The 24,165-nt window shown below is 46.9% G+C and overlaps 1 protein-coding gene across 4 annotated transcripts in view; it reads right to left on the reverse strand.

Moving 5' to 3' along the window:
• PDZD2 (PDZ domain containing 2) overlaps positions 1-24,165 on the reverse strand; it is a 377,132-nt gene that overhangs the window by 251,894 nt on the left and 101,073 nt on the right. The window contains exon 2 of one of the 4 annotated variants that reach the window (XM_027092705.1): positions 19,273-19,387. The exons of the other annotated variants lie outside the window; for them this stretch is intronic. The gene's annotated coding sequence lies outside the window, so the exon portion shown is untranslated. The remainder of the gene's footprint in view (positions 1-19,272; positions 19,388-24,165) is intronic. 4 annotated transcript variants of the gene reach the window in all.

A 24,165-nucleotide genomic window follows, 5' to 3' on the forward strand; every position in this document is an offset into this window, starting at 1 on the left:
GTTAGATTTAGCAGGTAAGAATATATAGTGCCCCATGAAAGGATGCTCAACATCATTAGTTACTAGAGAAATGAAAATCAAAACCACAAGGAGGTATCACCTCACACCAGTCAGAATGGCCATCATCAAAAAATCTACAAATAATAAATGCTGGAGAAAGTGTGGAGAAAAGGGAGCCCTCCTACACTGTTGGTGGGAATGTAAATTGTGCAGCCACTATGGAGAACAGTATGGAGGTTCCCTAGAATACTAAAAGTATAGTTACCATGTGATCCAACAATTCCATTCCTGGGCATATATCTGGAAAAGACGAAAACTCTAGCTCAAAAAGATACATGCACCCAAGTGTTTATAGCAGCACTATTTACAATAGCCAAGACATGGAAGCATCCTAAGTGTCCACCGACAGATGAATGGATAAAGAAGATGTGGTGTGTATATACAGTGGAATATTACTCAGCCATAAAAAAGAATGAAATAATGTCACCTGCAGCAACATGGATGGACCTAGAGATTATCATATTAAGTGAAGTAAGTCAGACAAAAACAAATATCACACGATATCACTTATATGTGGAGTCTAAAAAAATGATAGAAATGAACTTATTTACAAAACAGAAACGGACTCACAGACATAGAAAATAAACTTATGGTTACCAAAGGGGAAATGAGGGGGGGGAATTAGGAGTTTGGGATTAACGGATACACACTACTATGTATAAAAGAGATAAACAATAAGGGCCTACTGTATAGCACACAGAACTATATTCAATTTCTTGTAATAACCTATATGGAAAAGAATCTGAATATATATATATCTGAATCACTTTGCTGTGCACTGAAAACTAAGACAACATTGTAAATCAACTATACTTCAATTTAAAAAAAAGAATATATAGTGCCTAGTTAAATATGAATTTCAGATTAAAAATGAGTAATGTTCTAATATAAGTATGTCCAAATATGTAGTATATCTTAACATATATACGCACCATGCAATATTTGGGACATACTTATACTGAACTTGTATTCATCGTTTATCTGATATTCAGGTTTAACTAGATGTCCTATATTTTACGTGGCAACTCTATACCTACTCCATCCCAAATGAAGCTCTTAGAGCCTTTGACCTGCATGCCTTCTCTGCCCTTTATGAAGCAATCCTACCCAGCATCTCTGTCCCTGCCTCAACAGGTCTTTCACTTCCTCCTGGATGCAAACATCACCCATGGGCCAGGGTCACCCACACGAGGTAGGCAGAGAGTGAATGAGTCAGCTCCAGGATCATAATTCCTCACCCTACTCAGAGGAACTTCTCTTTCCAGCTCCCTGTCACCTCACCCTCTGGTCTCATGTGCCCAAACCTGCTACTCCTGGCCCAGATGCCATCCTTGAAAGCCCCTGCTTGTCTGGACTCTGTAAATACTGGTCCTCTCTGGCCAGCTGACCTGTTGTTCTATGTAGTACAACTGTGTCATAAAGATGAAAGGAGACAAGGAATAAAAAAGTTTGATGATCTTAGGACCACAATCTTCTGTAGATTTACAACCACAAACTGTTTTTATCAGTCTGTTTATTTTTCTGGGTATGATTTTATTTCAACAAACTAGCTAAAAAAACTGTTTGAAAGTCACTAGAGTATAGAGTTGGCAACCAATTCTATGGCTTATTTTGAGTTGTAGAGGACACATCTGACTGTCTACCCAGGATCTGTTCTCTCTTTTTTACTCCCTAACAGAATTCTGGTTTTTGTTTTGGGATTCATCCAATCTCTTCTACACAGTAGGTGCCGCAGCTGTAGAGATGGGCCTGACTGATCAATTGTAACACCCTTCCCTTGCCAGCAATGGTTTCAGGAAAGGTCAGGTGACCCAACGCTGGTCAACGAGTCAAGGTGAAGCCTTTCAGGGGTCTTCTGGAAAACTTTTCCTCACTCCTAAAATAAAGTGCCAAGAAGTGATGATCCCTCTTCTTCCTCTGGATGTCATCAGGGCTGAGTTGGATGGCTAGAATTGCTGCTGCCATCCTGATACCAGCCTGAGATGAAACTTAATGCTGAGGATGGCAGAGTGAGAGGGAAAATGAAGTTGGGACCTCGATGACATTGTGGACACTGGAGAACCACTAAATATCCTTTCTGTTGAAGCTGGTTTGGATAGGATCTCTATTACTTGTACACGTGCTTAGAGCTTCTATTAAAAGGGAATGTCAAAGGCAGACATTTAAACTTCTGAGATCTGCAGCAGTAAACGTGGATCTACCTGTCCCTATTTCTCTCCAGAGGGCAGAAATTTGCTCTTCCTTATTTCTCTATGGATATTACCCATAGTAGGAGCAGACTTGACTAGCTTTCCCTTTTCTTTGAGTCTGAATAGAAAGAGCACTAGTTTAATGTTTGTTGATGAAGTGTTGAAAGTAAATTTACTGCTCCCTCGGGCAAAACCTCCATATTTAAGCATCTTCATACCCACAAGAAGTAGCACATGATGTTTGAACTGACTTATGCATTTTTCTCTGGAGCACAGGCAGCTGCATAGGCCAGAGTCCCTCACACATGTTTAAGGAGCAGAATTCTACAGCTCATGGTCAGAGCTCTGGACCAACTACACCACACTCTACTTTCATGCCCTTGAATTCTCCTACTCACTTCCCCTCCAGTGAGTGCTGAGCTAGCCCCCTGGCTTGGGGCTCCCACTCTGGAAACTCTACCCATGCTGCCTTCTCCTGTTTCAAACATTTCTATAAACCTATACATGACTTCTTCAGAAGAGGGCTGACTCTGGGCTGTTGACTCCGAAAAAGTGAGTTTGCGTCTCAGGTACTCTAAATGGTACAGTAAAGCAACTAGAAACTAATGACATCTTCAATCCACCAGCAATGACACAACTAAAGTAGGGGATGGCTCCAAGCCAGGGGCTCTTATTTCAATATGGTAAGACCGAGACACAGTCAAGGAAGAAAAGAAAATATAATATGGATTAATCACGGACACTAATAAAAACCAACACACAAAACTGGCAAGAGGATAAAAACAGACATACCAAAACGAGGCCAATTCATTCCATAAACATTTACCGAGTGCCTGCTACCCTGTGCCAGGCATGACCACAAGTTGCCAAAAATACAAACTAAGTTCTGTTTCTGCCCTCAAGAGAGTCCCAATTTTCCTAGGGACAGACACATAAATAAATTAAGATATATCTTACCAAATGAAAGAATTCACAAAGTGGGAACTGGGGGAGGTGGGAGTCATTTACACAAGCCAACTCATATGGAAATCTCAGAGTAAACACGTAGGCGTTCTATTCAGACAAAAAAATGGTGGCGGCGGGGAAGTTGTGGGACCTGGTGGGAGGGGGTGGGAGGTTAGTATGTGGATTCGGGCTGGTTATGTTTGTTTGGCCTTCCCTCCTATCCCGAGGAATTTGACCTTCCACACTGTAGGCAATGGATTTTGGTTGTTTGGGGGTTTTATTTACGTAATTATTCAAGCAAGGAAATATGACCAAATTTGTGATTTCGTTCTAGAAAAGTATCAAAATGGGAGAATGAGGAAGAAGGTTACCAAGTCGTTTTTGCTGTTTTCATTCCTCAACAATCTCTCTGAGGGATATTCTCAAAAATAACTGTTTTCATCTCAGGGAAGTAAGTCCATGAGTGGTTTTTCACCTTTAAACATCTGCATTTTCTAAATACTTATGAACATATATTACTTTGCTGATTTTAAAAACAGTTTGTGTGTGTGTGTTTGTGTGTGTGGAGAGATACAGATGGGATTTCTATAGACTCAGTGAGACTAGACATCAGGAAGACCCCTTAGAATACTCCTCTTGGCTCAGGTGTGATATATGATCACCTGGACCGAGGCAGTGGGGACCACGTGGGAGTAGCTTCTTGGGCTATTTCAGAGGCAGAGTTGACCAGTCTAGGTGACCACTTGGAAGGAGGTTGGTGGGGAAAGGGCTAGAGAAGAGGAGTCAGAGATGACTCAGGGGATTGGAGAGACCTGGGGCTTACCCAGCAGAGAGGCCCCTTATTCACGCTGGTTCTGTTCCTTGCCTCTTACACTCCAGGCAACTGAATGTGGCCGTCTTGTCAGGGCCAGACTAGACTTCTTGCCATCCTCTATTCACACGACAGAGGTAGAGGCGAAGGCCAAGTCTTCCCTTCTTAGAACTGCAATAGTGGACTCCCCCCACCGTGCCCACTTACAATACCCCGAGCCCCGCACCTAGGCAGTCTTAGTTGGAAACTCCCTGTCTGAACTCACCGGGCCTGGGAGAGCCAGGTTTGTTATCAGAAAACTCAGCCTCTTTGAAGGCAATTAAAACTCCAGTGTGGGAGACCTTTGGCACCAACTACTTTTTCCACCTAGCCGACTCTTACCATAGATGTAATGGTCCACCAGGCCAGGAAGGCCAGAGTGATGATACCTAGAGCCAAGCGTGAGAAGACCACACACACACACACACACACACTGCTTTGTGAGTGCAGCCCTCCACTCCCTCTGCCCCTTGCAATCTTCCAAAGCTCCCATTCAACAAGGAAAACATGGATCTGATTAGCGGGTTTGACATGGGCCAAACAGTTGCAGGCCCATTCTCATCCACCGGAGGAGGGCCAATTCCCATCCGAAAGAAAAAAAAAAAAATGAGTAACAACTCTAGAGCTGAGCTGGCTGGGCCCAGGGGAAGGAGAGTAAAGGACAAAATTGCCTCCATTAAGTCAAATCCATCCTAGCATAATGGATTGTAGAATCAGTTCCAGATCACCATTTGCTTGATCACATTACTCTTGTCATTTTTTTTTCCAACTACATTTCTATTCCTGCCACCTAATAAAGTTCAGGTCCACTCCCCACTCACGTGAGGGTCTCCAGAACACGAGAAACAGGCAAATTCTAACTAGAGGGCGACATTTACAATTAGCGGCATAGGCTGTGATCTGGCTCTAAATTCCGAAAGGAAAACGATTTTGATTCAAAAAGTAATTTGATAAAGACAACTTTCAAAAGTTTAGGTGTAAGACTTTTGCACTATATTGTGAGGGAGGCGAGGCTAATTAGAAAACAAAACTTAGTCAGTGGTGTGCTCTTGATGGCCCCCAAAAGCTGATTGGTAAATTATCAGGAATTTTGCAAGCTGGTTGACATCACGTTGGTAGCTGGAAATCAGCCATGGTGGGCGCATTTACACCATGGAAATTGGCAAATGCTACAAATCATGATGGCCTCTCCCTCAGGCACTTATAAAACATTTACCAGCACACACAGCTGAGTATGATCCTCTTTTCATTTAAAGGTCTATTTATATACAAGTGTGTGTGTGTGTGTGTGTGTGTGTGTGTGTGTGTGTGTAAAAAGCCAGAAAGTACAATAGCTAAAATATTAACCATTTTAATTCCAGGTGATGAGACTAACAAGTACTTTTATCTTCTTTTACTTTATATTTTTTCCTATAGTGAACATGTATTCTTCATATAATAACCAACCTTCTGGCAAAGGGAGCAGTTCCTTTCTCTTCTGAGCTCTCTGACTCACCCCTTTCCTCTCCTTTTTCTCCTTTAAATTTCCTCCTGCTCTGACCTGCCAGGTTTTTATTCCCTGTGTAAGGTGCTGCTGAAATCCCAAGCTACTCACCTACCCCCAGGCAGGCAGAACGCCAAGTAATGAGACCAGGTGAGCAGGCGCCAGGCTCCAGGTGCACAGAGCCCAAACTCAGCCCACGCTAGGCTCAGCTGTGGGTGGACGGGGGGCAGGACTGGCTTCTGCCCTGGCCGTAAAGCTGGTACTGGTGATGTAACCAAAGAGCAGTGACCAGCTGGGGAGAGCACGAGTCTCGGCCCAGGTGACCCCATGCTCTGTGGATGGGACCACACCACCCTTCCATGTATTCATATCTGCTTTCACCCGCTGCACACTGGCCCTTCCAGTAGGTTTACAGAGCAGGGCAACCACTCTCAACTTTCACATCTAGTATCTCTCTGTATCCTTGCCATGGCGGGGTGTTCTCTCAGTTTACTAGACATAAACCCAGACACAGAAAGCCTGAGTGATTTGCCCAAAGTCCCCCAGCCAGGAGCAGAGCTGGGACAACGATCCAGGTATTAATCCTGAAGTTCAGGTTTTTTCCCTTGACTATATCAAATATATCATAAGACCCTGAATTTCCAACTGTATAGTTTGAATGAAACGAGCTCCCATTTTCTCATGATTAAAAGAGTCTAAGACAGCCTTTCTGAGTAAAGGAAAGGGGCTACTAACCCCAGTCTGACTTGGTTTTGGAACCAGTTTCTGCAGGAAGGTAAGATTCCACGATGCTTTCTTCCTACTTTCTACATATTCCCTGTACGAGAGACTTTTGAGTGTGGGGTGAATGCTGGCATTATTGCTGGTTGCTTCTCGAGCACTTTCACTTCCTAATCCCACAGACCCACCTGCTTCCTCCAAATTCCCCACCTCTCATGAGGCTGAGAGGGCTGGGGTACTGAGGACTGTCTAACGCTCCATGGGATCTCTTCAAGCAGACAGAGGACAATGTGTGTGTCCACCGTGTAATCCAGCTCTGGTCGAGGGCCTCCTGGCTCTGGTTACTCAGCCGGCCTGCAGGAACTTCTGGTTGGCCGACGACTGGCAGAGAGGCCTGGCCCTGTGCAGAGGGGAATCCCTCTAAAATCAGGAGGGGCTGCCCTCCAGGTAGAAGTGTCTAGGAACTAACTCACGAGCAGCTTTAGAAAAAAGGCAGCAATGATTTCAAAGTCTTGTTAGCTAACCTGTGAGCTAGAAAGGATTTTAAAATTTTATCCAGTATCCTTTAATGCTGTCCTTGGGAGGTGAAGGAATCACCATGATATATAAGACAGGGCCAAGTAGTTGGGTCTCGGGTGCCCAGTCCTGCCCCCCTCGATGCCAACTGGAGTACATCCACCTTTTTTTTGATGTATGTTGGGTTTTCTTATCAAAATCTTACTTTAAGGAAGGGTCCCAGTACCTAAAAAAAATAAGTTTGAAAGTTACTCATCTAATCTAACCATGTGTTAAAGAGGTTGAAGAAACTGAGGCCCAGGGAGGCCAAGTTCAGGTGGAAGTGAGTGGAAGGGCCAGGTCTTTCCACTATGCCCACAGCCACTCTTGCTTCAACCGTCCTTTGACTTGGCAGGCAGTTGACCTTGGCCTCATGAAACACTCCTATCTTTCTGGTCTACCACAGCCCTGGCTCTTGCCAGTGAGGAAATGATCTACTCGTTTTCAATTTGGACCTGGCTCCACCACCTGCATTCGCCTCCTTCTTGACTTAGATTTCCTGTCCATGGATGCTGGCCAACCCAACAGCAGACCTGCCAGACTCTGTCTTACCTCCACATCCTCTGCCTCTCCGCATGGTGCAAATCCACACCGACTTTGGTGGTCCTGGGAACTGACAAAACACCCCCATTGACCTGGGATGGAATAGACTGTAATAAACTCAGTGCCCTATGCCGAGTCTGCCCTGACTCAAAGTTACTAAAGATGCTACTGATAAACTTAGGGAGGACAAGATAGCTATACACAAGATAAACACCAAAATACACTGCAGCAACCACACAGAGACTGGCAACCCCCCCGCCAAGAGTTCTGAACAGTTACATGAATAATAAAATAGTCACAGACAAGCCCTATATCACTCTCTACTTCCTCTTTTGTCAAATACAGAGTGGCAGAATTTCATCTACTGTCACAGAAGGTCCCAATTTATGAACAAATACATTAGACTCAAAGCTCATTCCCGAGCAGTTCCATTAAATCGTGCCTATTTGTACAACCAAAGAATCCTTCCTTTTACAAATTGCATCGTTGCAATGTCTCCTTTAACAGCAAGCTTCTCTAATGATTTAACCACACACTCTGGTTTACACACACACACAGAAGAAACCGTGCAAAATTTTCAAGACCACAACTCCTGCAAAAAGCGAGGTACACTGAAAAAATGAAAACGATAGGCAAAAGAAAGTGAAAAGACAGAAGGCAAGACCCAGAGCTGAGGCCATTCACAGCATAGTTGCTTTTTTTTTTTTCCTAACACTGAAAGTCTAAGAAAGCTGCAGGTACAGCAGAGAAACGGCCCTGGTTTGTGACTTTACACATAAAGCTTCCCTCTGAGTGCAAGTGTGTAGAGCTCTCCAAGCCACTAGATTTCACTTGTATCAGACAATTCTGGGATGGCCATTGCTATGAGCGCCTCTCTCAAGGAATCTGGCCTTGTCCAAGGAATCCCAGAGCCCTAAAGACCAGGTGAGTTAGCGCCTGTTCTGGGCCTTCTGAGTATCCTAGCCCTGTTTACAATTTCTAACCCCCGCTGACAGCCAACCATAGCCAGTGAACAGGGAGTGCCCCTGGGCTACCTAGACTACAGCCACTCAGAATGAATTCCCAACCCCAGATAAGCCCCCAAACACTGTCTCCCCTCCCAAATGCACATGAGACTCGCTGAAGCACACATGAGGGATACATCCATTGACTCCATTGGTTCCCTTTGGCCCACACATCTCACGGAGCCTGACTTGCACAGGCTTTCTTCTAGCCTGGGGGAGACACAAGAGTGTGAGAGTGAGGTCAGATCCCAGGCCTCTGACACCACTGCTTGGGCTTAAGAAGCCGCGATAAAACTAAATCATCTGACACTTCTTCTTCATCCTCTTTTCTTTTCTTTTTTTTTTTTTTTGCGGTACCCGGGCCTCTCACTGTTGTGGCCTCTCGCATTGCTGAGCACAGGCTCCGGACACACAGGATCAGCGGCCATGGCTCACGGGCCCAGCCGCTCCGCGGCATGTGGGATCTTCCCGGACCGGGGCACGAACCCACGTCCCCTGCATCAGTAGGCGGACTCTCAACCACTGTGCCACTGGGGAAGCCCCCCTCTTTTCTTTTTCTTCCACAGACAGAACAGCTTCCAAATGGGACCTACTTTCCTTTGTTTGTGATTGTGCAAAACTCACAATGCTTTTCCTTGAGCCTGATGAGTATTTTCAGTGACATGTCTTTCATTTTTGCAAAGAGTCAGCGTCAGCCTGCCAGAGCAGGTAAGTCTTGGTGAAATGACCGAAGAGGGCAGATAAGTTATAAGGACTTCACTGGGGGACCCGTAAGAAACTTCACTGAGCTCAAGGAAAAACAACAACAAAATCCAGATCTGGTTCCTTGAAAGGCATTAATTAGCATTTAGTCCAAAAGTTTTCATCAACAAGAATCAAGACATTATTGATGAGCTAAGTGACTCCAAAATTCCTTACCATAGCCTGTGTCCTGTGACTGTGGACTCCGGCCTCGCTGGAGCCCTGCCACACTCCGAAAGCCACTCAGGCACATCCAAACTCTGCATCTTGCATTAAAAATTAATTGACTTCTTCCATTTTTCAGTGAATCAGAACACAACAGGAATTTATAATATCAGGAGGAACAATTTAAAAATAAAAGCCAGCCTCCTAGCCTGGGTGGAAACCTCGCTCAATTAGTCAAAATTAAGTTGATATTGATTTTTTTGGTCCTATTTGTAAACTCGGAGGCTGTGCACTTTTTAATGTCTGATCGGCTGTCCTTTTCTGATATCGAAATGCCAAATTACAATGGGTAATTGGAAAACATTTGCTTGGTGATTTTTGAAACGTCGCTGCTGGTCTGAAGTCTGGCTCTAGGGTTCCGATCCAAAGCTTCCCTTTTATCCTCAGTGAGGTGAAACAGAGCCTGTTGAATGTTTACTGGACAAATTGTTCAAACTAGAAACAGATTTGCAGCCTCGGAAGCCAACTATGTTGGCCTCCATCCAGGTTAGTTGAGCTTCATGCCCCATCCAGGCTGTCTGGTCAGCGCTGACTCAAAGACAAGCCACTCAAGCCTGAGGGGTCTGGAAAATCACCGTGTCCGGGAGGTACTCACAAGCACACATCCACCCTCTCCAATGTAAGGACACAGAATTCAAGCTCCTTGAGCATCGCCTCCTGTGCAGACTTAATTCCACTACTGTTAAATAGTTCCAATTCATTCACTCATTCATTTCTGAAAGCATTTACTGAGAACCGCAGGGGCAGCGCCGTGCTCAGGCAGTACAAAGGTGAACAAAACAGGCGTTGTCCCCATCTTTAGAGAATTTGTGAGTGTGAAGATTGGGAATTACAAGTGTTACACGAGCGGAAGCAGAGGGCGCTGTGGGTTCTCAGCCTCAGCCTCTCGCCTCTCCCTACGTGTGAGCCCCTGTGATCCCTCCAGCCCTCTACCTACCCCTGCTCAGCACCGTCAGTAATTGTCGGGGCAGCCGTTAACATCTGGCAGGAAAGGCTGGAGAGCGGCTCAGCAGTATATACCCCTAGACTCCGCACCAGTTCATCCCCCGTCGCTGCTTCGGTCCTGATCGTGCTCTCAGTTCTAACCACCAAGCCTCATCTATCTCTTGCTACTTCCCATCTTAGCATCTTGAAGACCGCCCTGCCTCTTGCACTGACAGCTGGAGTGTGTTGCAAGCTGCCTGTCAGCCCGCCCTTCACTGAGTTCCACCAGCCTTTGGAGACCCTGGTGCAGCTGTTTGCCTGAACCACAGCGTGCTATTCATAGATCTCTATGATATGAAATCCTGCCCACCTCTCCTGGTGGACAGAGACCTAACTCCAGGACCTGGTTTCATGCACCTGGTACCACCTATCCTCTTGCCATTGGCTGAACCAAGGCTCTAGGTGCAACAACTCAGAAGGAAGCACTGATCTCACAGGTGAAAAGATAGGCTAGTAAAGAAGCCACTGTTCCAAAGGAGTGGACCTGGTTGTTCCCAATGTATTACTCTGCCTTCAAATATGTCACCAAAAAATATCTGGCGAGGGATCTCGCTACCTAGATTGGGACAAAGGGAAAATGGCTAAATACCAGTTGGCATAAGGGACCTGGATAAATCCTCTCAAGAAGTATGGGTTAAGAACAAACCAGGGGGCTTCCCTGGTGGCACAGTGGTTGAGAGTCCGCCTGCCGATGCAGGGGACAGGGATTCGTGCCCCGGTCTGGGAAGATCCCACATGCCGCGGAGCGGCTGGGCCTGTGAGCCATGGCCGCTGAGCCTGCCCGTCTGGAGCCTGTGCTATGCAACTGGAGAGGCCACAACAGTGAGAGGCCCTTGTACTGCAAAAAAAAAAAAAAAAAGGAACAAAGCAGGAAGCAAGACAATGAGCCATGACCTCAGGCTCAAAGGAGATCATGCATGGAAAAGTGAGGGCCTGAGGGAGGACCCTGAGCCTGCAGGCAGGCACTACATGCTCACACTGCCCAGGTCCGCGCTGCCTGGCCGGTAGTGTGGCCATGGGCGACTATTTCATCTCTCTGGGCCTCTGTCCTCATCAAAGCTGCAGATGGTAAGGCCATCTGAAACCTTTAAATAGGCCTCCTCTTCGAGCTGGTGGATGGATCTTTTATAAAACATCGTCAAAATGGGTCAAAACCATCATGTAGAAGAGAAATGTATACAAGGTATTGAGTCATCTAGTTTGAAAGATCAACTCGGACAATGAAAGGTCTGAACTGAGGAACAGGTACAGAGCTGCCAGACATGTTCTACTGAATGACAGTTCCAAGAGCCACCAGACTGAAGAGGGTTCCATAATCAGGTACATTTGAGAACTGCTGTCTGCTGCACACCCTTCCTAGAGTCAAAATTCCTACTGGAGGCTCTGAGCAGTCCTGTACTGTAGACACCTGCTTAAGGCCTTCACCAGTGCTGTTAAAGCTTACTGACCATGGAAGTCTTTTTTATATTTATTAGCATCTTTCAGATGTGGGCTTCCAAGTTTCAGACTATGGGATATAGGACTATAAAGGGAGTTTTTCTTTTTTAAACATAAAGAAGCAAAAACCAAGCAGGCATAATCTTAATTTACCATTTTGAAGCCTAGGCAGCAGCTCACAGCTGGATACATATTCAAGGTCATAGCTGGCCTCAGCCTTCTCTTTCTTACTCACTGACCCTCGGGTCACTGCAAAGATATGGTCCAGCTGGGCGAAGTGGTGACCTCGGTCTTCACCAGCCATTTCTTATGGGGCCTGAGGACACACAGCACGCTGTCAGCAAACCAACCAACACAGAACTAAATCATGGTGATGTCTTCCTGCCTCAGGGACACGCCTCTGCCTGCTCCGAGACTGCTCAGGGGCAGCTAATTGCTTTTCAGCTCAGGGTACACAGCTTTCTCACATCCACTGTTCCCCGGGGTCATATTTTCTCAAGCTGCATTTTTCAGAGAATAGGGCGGGAGGAAGGGGAAAAAAGAAGAGAGGGCAAGAAGTGGTGGGCAGGAACTTGCTTTTTATCTTCATTGTAACTTAAATTACCATCTTCAAAATCCTTCACTTAAAACAATAAAAAAAAAGTCCTTTCCCAATCTTAGCTTTTGGGTGTAAAGTTGAAGTTTGAAGCTCCAAACTAGAGGGAAGTGTGGTCACTGATGCTCTGGGAGAGAGAAAGAGCATCTTCCATGGAGGAGTAGGAGGAGTTTCCTCTCTGGGCGCTGATACATTGGTCACCCTTAGCAGAAGTGTTGAAGGAGTGGACAGCAGGTGCCCTGCCCAGTGTCCTGGGGCTTGTCTCCTTAATGCTTCTGTCTTCAGTATTCCAGGGCCAGACCATCCCCCTTTCATGTGAGGCCTCTACTGTGAGTCATTGCACGTTGATCTCATATTTTATTATCCTCTATTTTCAAATTCTTTGAAGACTGATTGTGTGCTGTGGGCCACTTCCAACTTGTACTCACGTGACTGGCCTCAAGAAGCTGGTTTCATGCCCACCTGGGTTGCAGGAACCTCTTAACTGGTTTCTGGATTTCTCACAAAGTCAATTGGTCCATGTACAGTTGTTGAGTAGATCTCTTCCTGGGGAAAGGGGTGTCTGGGACTTCCTATTCTGCCATCTTGCTGACGTCACTTCCTCTCCACCTCCTCAGTTTCCATGTTCCTAAATTCATGTTATATGCAAGAGCACACACATCATTAAGATTCACATGACTTATTTGCCAGAGTAGTTCTTTCCCTCCCGTGCGGTTTGTGACATCACTCTCTTTTTGTGGTAGGCGGTGGTTGTTACTGAGGATGGTGAGGGTCTTTATTCTTTTGATCTGCCCTAAAGAAGAAACCACACGGCTGGTAAGGGCAGAGCTCCACGGCTGAAGTGGACAGCGGGCTGCGTGCTGGGGACCCGCCCGGAAGACTGGGGACTGCTTTCCATAGGAAACAGGTCAGGTTGACAGTCCAATACCAGAGGGCCAGTGGGGGCTACAGCCCTTGGCATGAGGTACCTTGTGGGCAGGAGCCAGAGGTCATGATGATGCTGGCAAGTTTCACCCTGGTATTAAGAAGTACTGAGGGCTACTCTCAGCGCCCCGCAGCTTCCTAGAACACAGACAGTGATGTCTCAGTCATTGCCCTCACAAACCAGTAGCTCTTATTCAAAGGGAAAAGGCATTTCTGATTTCTCATAACTCCCTTAGTGCTTAAAAAAAAATCACATTCTTAATTACCCGCTCTCCTGAGCTCCACCTTGATTTCAAGTCAAATTATTCCCAGTTTGCTCATCACTGTGGGGAAGTGTGTGGCAGGGGGATGGGGGCAGGAGAAGAGGCTGAAAAATGCCTGTAAACGTCAGGCTAAGTTTAAACACTCCAAGTGGGAAAGACACTGGAGATAGCAGCCTGGATTATCTCTCACATTCAGCCCTCCGTTTACAGTCGCCTCCTTCCCCAGTCCTGATTTATTTAATGCTTCCGTCTAATGAGCTTTGATTTGTGGCCAACAATTGCACTCAGCCAGCTGTGCTCAAAACCACCATGACACATGGCTTCCATCAAAGTTGCTGCACGACTGTGAACTGGTTCAAGCGTTGAGCAGTCTCGCTAAAGGGAGGGAAAGGCCAACGCTAGCATGAGATGTGCTGGGAACTTTTGGAAGGTGAGTCGGGCATCAGAGGGAGTGACTGAGCGGGAAGGCAGATACCAGGAAGGTGCTGAAATCATGAATCAAGCTTGTGCAGCCGAACTTGAGGCATCTGGCTGAGGCCTGTCCTCTCCATCGATCACCATCATGGCTGCGGTCACAGAGAACTGGGTCTTGAAGACCACTGGAGGTCACCCCACTGGGGTCCGTCCCTGGCCCTGGAGAAAGCACCTGGCTGTGAAACTTACAAGAAGAATTAGTCAAACACATGTTGGTGAGGATGTAGAGAAACTAGAACCCTCACATATTGCTGAGGGGCAGGTAAAGTGGTGCAGCTTCTCTGGAAAAGTTTGTCAATTTCTCAAGGAGCTGACACAGAATTACCATTTGTATTCTGAGGTATAGACCCCCGCAGAATTGAAAACAGGTGTGTAAACAGAACTTGTACGTGAGTGTTCATGGCAGCACTGTTCACAACAGCCAACAGGTGGAAACAACTCAAATGTCCATCAGCTGAAGAATGAATAAACAAAATGCGGTATATCCACACAGTGGAATATTATTCAACCATAAAAAGGGAATGATATTCTGACACGTGCTACCATGTGGATAAACCTTGAAAACATTATGCTAAGCGAAAGAAGCAGGTTACAGAAGGCCATATGATTTCATTGATATGAACTATCTGAAACAGGCAAATCCATAGAGACAGAGAACAGATTAGTGGGTGCCAGGGCTGGGGAGAGGGAGATGGGGAGGGGCTGCTTAATGGGAATAGGGTTACCTTCTGGGACGATGAAAAAGCTCTGGAACTAGAGAGCGGTTATGGTTGTGCAACATTGTGAATGTACTTAATGCCACTGAATTGTCAATGTACTTAACGCCAGTTTAAAATGGTTAAGCAGTAAATTTTATGTTTTGTGTACTTTACCACATGCACACAGAAAAGAATTAGTCTTGGTCACTTATGTGCCTGCCCTACCCCTCAGCATTCTGGTTTTGTCACTGTGCCCGCTGGTCTTCACCTCTGACTTTGCCCTTGGACAGTGCTTCTTGGACTCCCTGTGCTTCTTATTCTGGATACCGTGCTAGTGATTTCCAGGCGTCAGGTCCGCAGTCTGGCCCTGGTCTCAGCCTGCTCACATTAAGGCCTTCGGCTCCTGTTAACCCCAATATACAATCAAGAGAATGTGGTCACCCCTTCAGTCTGATATTACTGCTGCTAAATCAGTCTGGTCTTTACACAAAAATATAAATAGAGTCTATTCTATTATTCTGCTCATGACTTTAAAAATCCTATGTTAAAAAAAATTTTTTTTTAAGTAAAAGAAGATAAAAATCCTCAAGCCGTGTGACAGATATCCAGAGGCTCTGTCTAAATATTGACTGGCCATGGTGCCTCAACACAACGGCTCACGAATTCTCATTTAGCTTTTGGTGCCATGAAAATTTTTGAATGAGTTAACTTATTTCGACCACCTCCAGAAAGTAAGAAACTGCCTATTAAGCCAGTGTGCATGAACTGGTGGATTGTGAATATTCAAGTGGCCTTTCTCCTATAACATTTAACCAATTGGCATGAGATGCGGGCAGCAGAGACACGGTCTTCAAGGCATCGTGTCCATGGAATCCCATTATCTGCTTGTTTATAATCCAGATGTCCAGATGCCCGGAGATTCTGGTTCAGGAAATTTCCATAAGGTCTCTTTGGCTCTTACACCTGATCCTTCAATGTCTGCTTCAAACTCTCCCATAGTAAATATCAACTTGGCCACAAACTTACACTCCATCTTTTGGCAGGAGGTACCAGGGGCAGTCCTGAGCCCTTAGCTTTCTCCTTTTCCTCTCTGAGACCTCTCATGCAAACTTCAACATCACATTTCCAACCATCTTCAGGACAAATCTAGTGCGATGCTCTGACTACGCTAAAATCTGGACTTTTAGACCTTCCTCTGTTTCTTCCCTCCAAGGGTACCAACATTCTAATTATTCAAATTCTGGGTGTTGTCTTTACTTTCTCCTTCTCTTTTATTTCCCCAAACCTATTTCTCTCCTTTAGAATGTCTCTCAGATTCTTTCTGCTATACTCTCACTGCTACCGCCCATTTGGAAGAGTCTGATTTCCTCCTGCCTACCGTGCAGTCAGTCATCAGGCTAATAACCAGACCGCTGCTGTTGTCATTTTTCCATTTTGGTGGCTCTTCCTGTGGTCGCTTTCCCATGTTATCTTCGTAAATTAAGAATCTACAACATCACATTTGAATTCCCATCCTGGCATTCAAGACTCTTGACAAGTTGGCCCCATCTTATCACTCAATACCTCCTAACGGCTCTACCCCACCACCCCACCCCACTGCTGCTCACATCATCAACAGAGTAAACACATTCCCACCCCAGAGCTTCTGCTCTGCTGCTGGCTTCTGAAATGCCCTTCCTCCCTCCTCCACCATATCACTCATTTAACAAATGTTATTGCAGCTACTGTGTGCTGGGGACGAAGTGCTTAGGATACCTAAGTGTGGACAAAACAAAGAACTCTTGGGATCCCTTGGGACAATTACATTCGGCTGCTCTACAATCCATATCCCTCCCATTCTTTGACATCTGGTTCCACTTTCTCCCAAATGTCATCCTGATAACCCTAGGCATGTCCAATTTTTCCCCTATTTTCACTGTTCATACCACTTATTTTTGGTATCATATGGCTCAGTTCACCAGCATATATTGTCTTTCATAGTTCTCTGATTATTCCTCTAGGCTTGTTTCATGGAAACTGTTGAAGTTATTTCACACCCGGAACTATGTTTGGTTCACTATTGTTCAAGCACCCAGCACATTGCCTGCACATTTCCTAAGAATCACTCCCAGTGCATGATGGATGCTCCGTAAATACATGTTTCAATGCAATTCTGCTTGAGTTCAACGTAAGAGCCACCACTCCAATGGCCACTTTATCCATTAAGGGCAACCCTTCCTCCACTCCTACTCCGCTTCCTTAAGGAGATGAAATATTGGCCAAGAAACACACTCCCCACCCCTCCCGCCTGCTTCGCCTAGAGCAAGATGCCCTCAAGGCTCTCCTGGGAGATGCTCTGCAAATGCTGGGTCCTGAAGTCGGAAGAGGCCGTAAACCATATCTCCTCTTGGAAATTCATGACGCATTTTCTCATTTTTGATCATTTTTCATTTTTAGCCATCGGAATGAAGAACAAAGATATGGCCCCTGCCATCACCGAACTTAACCTATTAATACTTCTGAGAAGCCCCTTGGTAAAGAGATTTTAGGTTTGTTTAACTGTGTTTTCCCAAACCTTACTCACTAGAAGCACCTAACAACGTTCCATGGACCACATGCTGGGCTTCAGGGAGAGGGCCAGCCAATCAGGCTAAACCAAAGTTTTGGGTGAAGGAACAAAGAACTGATCTTTTAATTTCATACTAGGAAGATTCGCTCCCCTGGAAGCCTCCTCAAAGAGCCTGGTGTGTGTGTACTGACAGCTGTTCAAAGGCATCCTTGTTAAAACACAGTGCGGTTATGAATAGGGTGGTCCCAACACACGTTGACTGTGCAGCAGCTAGTCACGCTGTTTGCTCCCAGGCACCCAGAAATAACAACAGCGGAAACGACAGAGTAAGAGACTGGGGGAGTGGGTGGGCGCAGAACAAGGGAGGCGGGGGCTGATGATTAGAAGTTCTGGCCCCGGGGGCTCGCTGATCACGGGTTGTATGAGTCTTGCTAATGGGGTTAGAATTGGGGCAAAGCTAATGGCTCATAGAGGGTGAGAAACAGCTGGAAACAGGTGGGGGGTGGGAGCGAGGACGGAGAGGCGGAGGCCGTTTGGGAAGAGTGGAGCTGTTGCTCTGACACTTTATTCCTTTAGCATTTTGGGGGTTTTTGTTTTGTTTTGTTTTGTGGTACGCGGGCCTCTCACTGTTGTGGCCTCTCCCGTTGCGGAGCACAGGCTCCAGACGCGCAGGCTCAGCGGCCATGGTTCACGGGCCCAGCCGCTCCGCAGCATGTGGGATCTTCCCAGACCGGGGCACGAACCCGTGTCCCCTGCATCGGCAGGCGGACTCTCAACCACTGCGCCACAAGGGAAGCCCTAGCATTTTGTTTTTAGGGCAGAGACCACACCCTTCCATACTTTAGGAGGAAATGGGTAAATTCTGAAATGGACACATTTATCCACCTGGGGTGCCTTCTCTGCCCTTCTGCTTTGGGAGAGAGAAGATGGAAAGGACAGGTTAAGAAGGGAAGGGAAAGCGGAAGGAAGGGAGGAAGAAAGGGAAGGGAGGGAGGGAAGCAGGCAGGAAAACTCTTCCAAAAAACACATTTTGAAGAGTTTTCCTGCCTGCCTAGAGAGTGGCATGGACTTATAAATACTACCAAATGTAAAATAGATGGCTAGTGGGAAGCAGCCGCACAGCACAGGGAGATCAGCTCGGTGCTTTGTGACCACCTACAGGGGTGGGATAGGGAGGGTGGGAGGGAGGGAGACGCAAGAGGGAGGGGATATGGGGGTGTATGTATACGTATAGCTGATTCACTTTGTTATACAGCAGCAACTAACACAACATTGTAAAGCAATTATACTCCAACAAAGATGTTAAAGAAAAAACAAACACATTTTGGAAAACTCAAAATTAGAGGATTTCCCACTTGAAGATGACACATGACCACGGGATTGCATCAGGTAGGCCCGTCCAGGGTCCACGCGTGAGAAGGTATATCCTCCCAGTGGCCATCACCTTCCCATCACGTCCCGCGTCCCCAGCCCCGGAGCCATGCAGACATGTCAAGGCCCCCCCTTAGGTGTGCTTCACCCCCAGACCAGAACCTGGGCACCTCCTCCACCGTCTGAGCTCTGGGGTGTCCCGTCACGGTACCCCCTGGGCTGGAGGGGCTGCCTGACCCTGCTCCGTCCTCCCCGGCGTGGAGGCTGAAGGCGGGTAGCACGCCAGTGCTTCGAATTGCTCACAGACTGAACGAGATTTGTTGAGCCCCTGCTAAGTGTCAGGCTCAGAGAAGATATAAAATACAAGTGCCTTAAGGTCCAGGCACTCAAAAAGTTTCCACTCCACTGTGGGTGAGAACGGGAGGAGGCACCTCCCAGGAGAGGCGCCTGTGAACCCAGGGGGCTCGTGGACAGAGCTGCCAGCAGACAGGCTGACAAGACACACAAAAGAGAGGAGCCACCGCACCTCCCGCCTCCCCCCCCCCCCCACCCCCGGCCTGGGCAGTGACCGCCTCGGGCAGAAGGGACCAGACATGCGGAATGAATTAGGGAGATAGGCAGGAGCTGGAATGAACAGCACAATAAAAACAAGCGTTAATTCACCCTCAGAAGCCGGAGCACTTCACAGGGCGCGAGGTTGGGCCGACGGGCCCCGGCTGACCCCTTCTCTTGACGTGAGGCTCCCAGAAAAAGCACCGTCCCGCGCAGCTGGCGGCTCCTCGGGAGGAAAGGGACAGGGTCAGGGCGGACCTCGTGCGTACCCGGGACGCGGAAACTCGCCAAAGCTCTGGTGGGGTCGAGCCAACAGCAAAACCGCCCTGACCATTCTTTCACACTGAGACTTCTCTTTAAGAATGCGCTGAGTGTCCCATCAGCCAGGAAGCTGTCCTAGCCCCTGGGAACTGCCATTAACGTTCTTAATACACTGTAACCTGCTGGCCCTTGTCGCCCTTGATTCAAAACAAAATAAGAGTCTAAGATGCATACAGGGCTGTTTTTATTTTGTTTCTTCATATTTGCTTAGCTAACTGGATTACTCATCATACTGAGGATTCTTCCAACTCCTGCCCCCAGGGGACATTGTGATTTTTCCCTTGGCCTCCCCAGCAGGGCCACCCTGCTCCAGCAACTTGGAAGGAGGCCCCCAGGTCACATGTAGGGCAGTGCCCTGCCTCCTGCCGGGCTGGCCGCAGCGGGGACAGCCAGGACCCAAGCCCACGAGTGGGTGGAGGCATGACCGCTCACTCTGGACTCGGGACCTAGGAGTTGTTTGGTGCCGGGGGCGGCACTGAGGGGCCAGAAGCAGCAGGACAATGTCCAGGGATGCCCAGCAGTGTCGTGGGTGCCGAGTCAGCCCAGCATCCCCAGACCAGTCCTGTAAGCCGCCTGGCTGTCACCATGCAGTCCACCTGGATTCCTCCCTTCTGATCTTCAGGGCCCGTTGGCTTCGTGGGCTGCTCAGCACAATAAATGCTTTTTCTGCTTTAAGCATCCAGGCGAGGTCTGTTCCTCCACCAAGCCCTAGAGTGTCACCATGGATGACCCGGCCACAGACCCGCAGCGTGAACAGGCCTCCGCGTGGGCCAATGGGATGGCTGGGCAGGGCTGGTGTGAGGTCTTCCCCAGCTCCTCTCCCCCTTCCTTTTATCTAATTATCCACCAAACAGTAATGAAAAATAATATTGGTTGGTAGGTGCTGGGGATATGGTGATAAACAAATGAAATGGTCCTCACCCTCAGGGAGCTGACAGCCTTTAGAAAAATTCTGACAGTTTCTCAACGCCATCTCAACCCCGAGCCTCATTCCCAAAGGTCTCTTATGTCAACGGTAAGCACGTGACCTTTCGCTCCACACAGGCACATGCAGACACACGCCAGGTCCTGGAGGCACCCGGCCGCCTCTTCCTGCAATGCTTCACCTGAACCCGTCTTCGTTTAGTGCTGTCCTTGCGTTTCCCCATCAGAATGAAACTATTCCATGTCCCATTCCTGTGCAGCCCTCGGCGCATCTGGAGGCCTAAATTACAGCCATTAACACCTTAGTGGCCAGCAATTTAACAGTGAAGGCTTTTTAAGAAATCTGAAGACAACAGTCTTCTGTACCTAATCTGTAGACCTCAAAATTTGGGCCCTAATTCTCAGAACTGGAATCAATGTGGGCGGCTGTTTACTCCACGTCTAGCTCTTTAGAGCACTGAGCACATAGCCTTGTATTCCAGCCTGCTCTGCCCATCCTTCCTCTCCCCTCGCTGCACAGCGGGCCGGGTTGTCTTCACCAGCTGCTAATATCTGCCCCTCAGAAGCTGTTATTCCGTTTCACAGAAAGATTGGCAAATTGTTTCTGGAAAAGGAGGACATGGTTTCCCTTCCACCACGTCTATCTTTCATGTTAGGTTCAGTCCTTTTTTTTTTAATTAAAAAAAAATTATTTATGTTATTTATTTATTTTTGGCTGCGTTGGGTCTTTGTTGCTGTGCACGGGCTTTCTCTAGTTGCGGCGAGCGGGGGCTACTCTTTCACTGCAGTGCATGGGCTTCTCATTGCGGCGGCTTCTCTTGCTGCGGAGCACAGGCTCTAGGGCATGCAGGCTTCAGTACTTGCAGCACAGGGGCTCAGTAGTTGTGGCTTGTGGGCTCTAGAGCACAGGCTCAGTAGTTGTGGCGCACGGGCTCCACATGGAGCCATGGAGTAGTTGCTCCATGGCATGTGGAATCTTCCCGGACCAGGGATCGAACCCACGTCCTCTGCATTGGCAGGCAGATTCTTAAACCACTGCGCCACCAGGGAAGCCCCTGGTTCAGTCCTTTTTAAGAATGTTTATTTTGAGAGAACAAAGCCTGTTAACTTTGGTTGTCCGTTTTCCCCTACAAAAAAATATAACAACCCACCTAAAGATTAAGAAAAAAGACTGAAAGTGGTATATAGATAGCAAAGTCTACTGATGCACTGACTTGGAGCCTCAAGGAGCAAAGTGTGCTCAAAAGAGAAGAGAGGGCGAGGCAGAATACAGCTGTCTGGTCAGCTTTTTGCAGGTGACAGTTGTATAAAATCAGGTATTCTACGTGTGCTACCTTCAAACTCTGCAAGCACCACTTCCTCCAAAACGCTGGTCCAAATGGCCACCGCAGACTTCCAAGCCCAGAGAAACTTCTTCAGGCTTCATGTTTCCATTTTTACCCTCATCCATTCTTCCCACGTTATAATTTGCTCCTGTCTACAACAAAAACAAAAAGCCATCTAGAAATGGTGGTCGAAGCCAAGGCAGTTCAGACCCCAAAACAAACGAGGAGCTGCTTGTCATCATCGATGGTGAACTAGACCACAAGTTCTGAACGTCTGTGGTTTGTCCAAAGGGTGGACCCTGGGAAACCTCCAAAGGGCGGTCGTCAGCTGGCCACGGGTGCTGCTACCCTGTCATTGACTGCGCTGCCTGTAATTTTCAAGCAGGACGCTCCACATCACACGATACCAACATCCTTCTCTGCGCTTTTTATAACACAAACACTGAGTTTTCGCTGAACAAGCCCTCACTTGTCCAAGCCTCAGTTAGTCTTTTGTATGACATATGTAGATTGGCATTTTTATTGACTTCTGAAACACACCAAATGTCATCCAAGGAGGAGTTGGGTGTCATTTCACAGAAACACTTAAGTCCTCTATCACAAGCACTGGAAGGGACATTGGTGGTCGTGTACTTTAATCTACTCATCCATCCAATGCTTCAGAAATGAGGTTAGGAGAAGTGAGTATTGTATTTAAGTTTATGCAGGTCATTCTAGAAAGAGTCATAATCAGAGTCCTGGCTCTCTGATTTCTGAACCAGAGCTCTTTCCACTTGGAGAGTCCAAAGTACAAGATTTAATCTTTTAAAGGGACACTTTATTGGCCATGGCAAAAGAAAACGAAAAAAAGTTATTTAAAGTACAGAAAGAAGCTAGAAGCCTGATGATAACCAATTAAGTTAATATATCTTCTCAATTAAACCTTCTATACAGAAGCAAAACTTTGGGATTTGCATTCCTCTGTTCATCTTCCAAAAGAATTCCTAATGAGCTGTGGGGTGACCCAAAGGCAAAGAAAGAGAGGAAAAAGACAACAAAGAGCCTTGATGGTCCAGCCTCGGACCCCTATGCCCATCGGCTTTGCTCTCCTCTAGCGGCCCCCGGCTGCAGCGGGCATTTGGCCGCCTCATCCCTGTGGTCCATAGCAGGACATAGGGGACTCAGGTCCCTAACAGCTGTCCCCTTCTGAGGAGAGAGAGGGATACAGATTGATGAGTGACTGGCTGCCAAGGGCTGCCAGCAGAAGCCGAAAAGCACTACATTAAGCCCAACATCATTATTATTAAACCTACAATTTAAAACCAATTATGCTTTGCAGAAGACTCCATTTAAACCACTCCTGGAGGAAAATAAAAAGCCCGTTATACAGAGTTCAAGGCAAGCTATAGAAGCGCTTATGCCACATGGAGTTGGCATTCAGGCACAGATTAATACTAGTAACCCTGGGGTTCCCACTCAGATGAAAGCAGGAGAGTGGAAAGCAAATGCTGGAGAATAAAAGCAGGATGCAGAGGTCCTCTTTTTAATGAAAAGCAGCTAGATCTCCTTGCAATTTCAAGATAAATGTACCTATTTGCTTCAGTGGGGAAAAGTCTGACATGTAAATCAGAGGTCCCAAACTGGAGCCAGGCCCTCCGAAAGGTGCTGGCTGGGGACAAAAAAAAAAAAAAAAAAAAAAAAAAAAGGTGGGGGGATATCATTTGCCAACATCTAGGAATCAGTGTCTTCCATGCAAAAATTCTGAATTTGCAACTTCTCTTGACGAATCAGGTTATCCAGGAACACTGTGGCAATGTCTGTCTAGAGCCAAGGCTTGGTTGTTGTCGACTTTAGATGGATGGATCAGCACACACTCTCTTGTTCACCCCAGTCTCCACCGCTCCCTATTGCCTCCCAAGAGAGACCCTGCATCTATTTCCTCTTACCATCTTTTAAAGGGTGACAAAGAAAGTGAAATCTTTCTTATAATGGCATCTCTATCAAAAATACTAATCTCACTTCATTTATTTATGTTCTCCATCTGACATATCTTAGACATTTGGTTGTTTGATTCCTGACCCAAATCTTCTTTAGGAGACAAGTGTCCTGCAGCTGCTGAAAATGAGTCATAAAGGAAGTCAACTTCAATTTGAATAATGTTTATCAAGTGCTTACTGGGTTCAAGAGACTGCACTGGGCCTTGGGGGAGGGACTCAAGGATAATTAAGGCTCATCGTTTCACTGTGGGCATTCCAGCTCCAAAGACTGGGTAAGACCCTGGAGAAGATGATGTCATAAGGAAGGTATAAACCACGATGGGGTTCAGAGGCGTCAGAAACCACATCTGGCTGGGACATTAGGAATGGGCTTCGAGGAAGGGGTGGTATCTTGACAAGGAAAGCAAGAGAGATCTGCTCAAGAGAGAACAAGGTGAGCATGTGCAAAGGCAGAGAAA

Source organism: Aethalodelphis obliquidens, unplaced genomic scaffold (assembly GCF_003676395.1).
Source record: "Aethalodelphis obliquidens isolate GAN/ISIS:26980383/991018 unplaced genomic scaffold, ASM367639v1 scaffold80, whole genome shotgun sequence".
NCBI lineage: Eukaryota > Metazoa > Chordata > Mammalia > Artiodactyla > Delphinidae > Aethalodelphis > Aethalodelphis obliquidens.